The following is a 5,000-nucleotide window of genomic DNA, read 5'->3' on the forward strand; positions in this document are numbered from 1 at the left end:
TGCCTCCTCTCACAGCACACAAACAATGGCAGGAATGAAAGACACAGGTCTGCCACAAGCATCGAATGAGAGCGCCGCCTGTCATGAGCCAAAGGTGCATCCTGACGTGGCAAATCAGATGATGCCGCAGGCATCCACTTACTATAATCACAATCAACAAACCGACCGGCCGCCGCCCCCCCCCCCCCATTACACCTTTCCTTACAACAATGTGTACCTTAACCTAAACTATACTGTACCTTAACCTAACCTATATTGTACCTTAACCTAACCTATATTGTACCTTAACCTAACCTATATTGTACCTTAACCTAACCTCTATTGTAACTTAACCTAACCTATATTGCGCCTTAACCTAACCTATATTGCGCCTTAACCTAACCTATGTTGCGCCTTAACCTAACCTATGTTGCGCCTTAACCTAACCTATGTTGCGCCTTAACCTAACCTATGTTGCGCCTTAACCTAACCTATGTTGCGCCTTAACCTAACCTATGTTGCGCCTTAACCTAACCTATGTTGCGCCTTAACCTAACCTATGTTGCGCCTTAACCTAACCTATGTTGCGCCTTAACCTAACCTATGTTGCGCCTTAACCTAACCTATGTTGCGCCTTAACCTAACCTATGTTGCGCCTTAACCTAACCTATGTTGCGCCTTAACCTAACCTATGTTGCGCCTTAACCTAACCTATGTTGCGCCTTAACCTAACCTATGTTGCGCCTTAACCTAACCTATGTTGCGCCTTAACCTAACCTATGTTGCGCCTTAACCTAACCTATGTTGCGCCTTAACCTAACCTATGTTGCGCCTTAACCTAACCTATGTTGCGCCTTAACCTAACCTATGTTGCGCCTTAACCTAACCTATGTTGCGCCTTAACCTAACCTATGTTGCGCCTTAACCTAACCTATGTTGCGCCTTAACCTAACCTATGTTGCGCCTTAACCTAACCTATGTTGCGCCTTAACCTAACCTATGTTGCGCCTTAACCTAACCTATGTTGCGCCTTAACCTAACCTATGTTGCGCCTTAACCTAACCTATGTTGCGCCTTAACCTAACCTATGTTGCGCCTTAACCTAACCTATGTTGCGCCTTAACCTAACCTATGTTGCGCCTTAACCTAACCTATGTTGCGCCTTAACCTAACCTATGTTGCGCCTTAACCTAACCTATGTTGCGCCTTAACCTAACCTATGTTGCGCCTTAACCTAACCTATGTTGCGCCTTAACCTAACCTATGTTGCGCCTTAACCTAACCTATGTTGCGCCTTAACCTAACCTACGTTGCGCCTTAACCTAACCCACGTTGCGCCTTAACCTAACCCACGTTGCGCCTTAACCTAACCCACGTTGCGCCTTAACCTAACCCACGTTGCGCCTTAACCTAACCCACGTTGCGCCGTAACCTAACCCACGTTGCGCCGTAACCTAACCCACGTTGCGCCGTAACCTAACCCACGTTCCGCCTTAACCTAACCTATATCGTACCTTAACCTAACCTATATCGTACCTTAACCTAACCTATATCGTACCTTAACCTAACCTATATCGTACCTTAACCTAACCTATATCGTACCTTAACCTAACCTATATCGTACCTTAACGTAACCCATATTGCGCTGTAACCCAACACACGTTGGGCCTTAACCCAACACACGTTGGGCCTTAACCCAACACACGTTGGGCCTTAACCCAACACACGTTGGGCCTTAACCCAACACACGTTGGGCCTTAACCCAACACACGTTGGGCCTTAACCCAACACACGTTGGGCCTTAACCCAACACACGTTGGGCCTTAACCCAACACACGTTGGGCCTTAACCCAACACACGTTGGGCCTTAACCCAACACACGTTGGGCCTTAACCCAACACACGTTGGGCCTTAACCCAACACACGTTGGGCCTTAACCCAACACACGTTGGGCCTTAACCTGCTCTGTAATTGTCATACGACGCGTTAAATTAGTGTAGTGTTGCCTAACTGCAACCCCCGCAATATAGTTTGCTACTCGCACTGCCCGGTCCCCAGTGTATCGCTTCATGTTAAACACCGTGCAGCTATACACTGTAATGTGGATGGCAGCAGGACGTACATGCTCATTGGCATTCGCAGTTGTTCATTGGCATTCGCATGGCGAAGCACTTAGCCTACGCTGTGGTATGGCCTGTGTCAACTGTCCGCTGATATTGTACGTCCAAATCACACACTGTACTGCACATTGGTCCTCATGTACTGAATGATACATCGTGGTACATGTGACCGTACAACGACTGCGCCAACAACGGCGAACCATGCGGTCCAAATGTTGTGCACTCAGCTACGTGTCGTCTCCCTATAAGAGCTGGATTGCAGTGTGGTATGCCCTGGATGGCGATCAGCATGAGCCGTCTGTTGATGTAGTGGCGCGTGTTGTCAGACGTAGTCGTCTCTTCTCACACACCGTGATAGCATGGTGCACTGCGTTCCACATCTGCGACATGCGACAGAGGCCGGTTGACAGTCGTTCGCGCAATGGACATCGCATACGTACGGGGGCCACCTTCCACGTGTTCGCGAAGCGTGCACATGTTGTTGCGTGTATGTGGGCAGACATAGTGTGTCGTGACACCTGACACAGGCATGCAACAATCGTTGAATTTGCAAATGGCGATGGACGCCTACGTTTGCTGGTGACGTTACGCAAATGAACAACTGGTAAACCGTTGTGGTGCGGTTGTTCTCGCTAGAGGTGAATCAGTGATGGCGACGATCGGTTGAGCTACCAACCGGTTGTTCCAGCGATACCCACCATGCCCACGAACGTGAATGGCATCTGGGTGTGAAGCGATACGCGGCGGTGGCTGGGTGGGACCGTCCCCGGCCGGTGAGGGGGGGCCTCCCGGCGTGCTGGCCGCGCGGTGCGTGGGCGCACGCGCTACAGCCGGCTGGTGGGGGCGGCCAGTGGCAGGCGCGCCGGCCGACGGAGGCGGCAGGCGGCGCAGCTGCGCGCCGGCGCACCCTGCACGCGGCGCCGTGCGGCCAAAGTAGGTCCTCGCGGGCCCGGTGCGAAGCGCGGTGGACATCTGCAGTGTGCTGGTCCGATTGAGGACTGTGTGCGCTGAGGATGCGCCGCCGCCCGGCGCTCGGCGCCGCGACGCCGTCTGCTGCTCGGTCGCCTCTGCGGTTCTCGCAGGTGGTTTGTATCGCAGCTGTGCGGACGTGTTGGCGCGTGCGCTGTGCTGGGAGAGTTCGCTTCGGCACCCAAGTGGGGCTTTTGTCCTTCTGTGGCGCTGGCGTTGGAGCTGCCGGTCACCGTAGGTGGCGCGTGTTGTCTCCCGCCGGCAATGCCACGACAGCACGCTCCCGGGCCTCTGTCGGCAGCGGCAAGCTCAGTTGGGAGCACGGGTGGTCGCACCTAAGGCGTCTACTCGCCAAACTCCGGGCGATTGCGCCTCTCTCGAACCCGACCAAGTACTTAGGACGGCGCTGCGCGCCGCCGGGACCTGAGAGGGTTTCGAGGTGTATGGTGCAGGGGAGCTCAGCCTCCTCCTGTTTGCAGAATAATTGAGCGGACGCTTGCGTGTTCGCGCGGGCCCCCGGGACACACTCCCGGGCGGCCGGCTGCTCAGCTCTAGTTGACGCAGCTCCCTGGTTGATCCTGCCAGTAGTCATATGCTTGTCTCAAAGATTAAGCCATGCATGTCTCAGTACAAGCCGCATTAAGGTGAAACCGCGAATGGCTCATTAAATCAGTTATGGTTCCTTAGATCGTACCCACGTTACTTGGATAACTGTGGTAATTCTAGAGCTAATACATGCAAACAGAGTCCCGACCAGAGATGGAAGGGACGCTTTTATTAGATCAAAACCAATCGGTCGGCTCGTCCGGTCCGTTTGCCTTGGTGACTCTGAATAACTTTGGGCTGATCGCACGGTCCTCGTACCGGCGACGCATCTTTCAAATGTCTGCCTTATCAACTGTCGATGGTAGGTTCTGCGCCTACCATGGTTGTAACGGGTAACGGGGAATCAGGGTTCGATTCCGGAGAGGGAGCCTGAGAAACGGCTACCACATCCAAGGAAGGCAGCAGGCGCGCAAATTACCCACTCCCGGCACGGGGAGGTAGTGACGAAAAATAACGATACGGGACTCATCCGAGGCCCCGTAATCGGAATGAGTACACTTTAAATCCTTTAACGAGTATCTATTGGAGGGCAAGTCTGGTGCCAGCAGCCGCGGTAATTCCAGCTCCAATAGCGTATATTAAAGTTGTTGCGGTTAAAAAGCTCGTAGTTGGATTTGTGTCCCACGCTGTTGGTTCACCGCCCGTCGGTGTTTAACTGGCATGTATCGTGGGACGTCCTGCCGGTGGGGCGAGCTGAAGGCGTGCGACGCGCCTCGTGCGTGCTCGTGCGTCCCGAGGCGGACCCCGTTGCAATCCTACCAGGGTGCTCTTGAGTGAGTGTCTCGGTGGGCCGGCACGTTTACTTTGAACAAATTAGAGTGCTTAAAGCAGGCAAGCCCGCCTGAATACTGTGTGCATGGAATAATGGAATAGGACCTCGGTTCTATTTTGTTGGTTTTCGGAACCCGAGGTAATGATTAATAGGGACAGGCGGGGGCATTCGTATTGCGACGTTAGAGGTGAAATTCTTGGATCGTCGCAAGACGAACAGAAGCGAAAGCATTTGCCAAGTATGTTTTCATTAATCAAGAACGAAAGTTAGAGGTTCGAAGGCGATCAGATACCGCCCTAGTTCTAACCATAAACGATGCCAGCCAGCGATCCGCCGCAGTTCCTCCGATGACTCGGCGGGCAGCCTCCGGGAAACCAAAGCTTTTGGGTTCCGGGGGAAGTATGGTTGCAAAGCTGAAACTTAAAGGAATTGACGGAAGGGCACCACCAGGAGTGGAGCCTGCGGCTTAATTTGACTCAACACGGGAAACCTCACCAGGCCCGGACACCGGAAGGATTGACAGATTGATAGCTCTTTCTTGATTCGGTGGGTGG

The 5,000-nt window shown here is 53.0% G+C and overlaps 1 non-coding gene across 1 annotated transcript in view; it reads left to right on the top strand.

The window, feature by feature from the left end:
- Positions 1-3,633: 3,633 nt before the first annotated feature.
- Positions 3,634-5,000, top strand: part of LOC126433456 (small subunit ribosomal RNA) — a 1,910-nt gene continuing 543 nt past the window's right edge. Inside the window, exon 1 of the ribosomal RNA XR_007578497.1 lies at positions 3,634-5,000. This exon is cut by the window's right edge and continues 543 nt beyond it. This is a non-coding gene — a ribosomal RNA (small subunit ribosomal RNA).

This window comes from Schistocerca serialis, unplaced genomic scaffold, assembly GCF_023864345.2.
Source record: "Schistocerca serialis cubense isolate TAMUIC-IGC-003099 unplaced genomic scaffold, iqSchSeri2.2 HiC_scaffold_1166, whole genome shotgun sequence".
NCBI lineage: Eukaryota > Metazoa > Arthropoda > Insecta > Orthoptera > Acrididae > Schistocerca > Schistocerca serialis.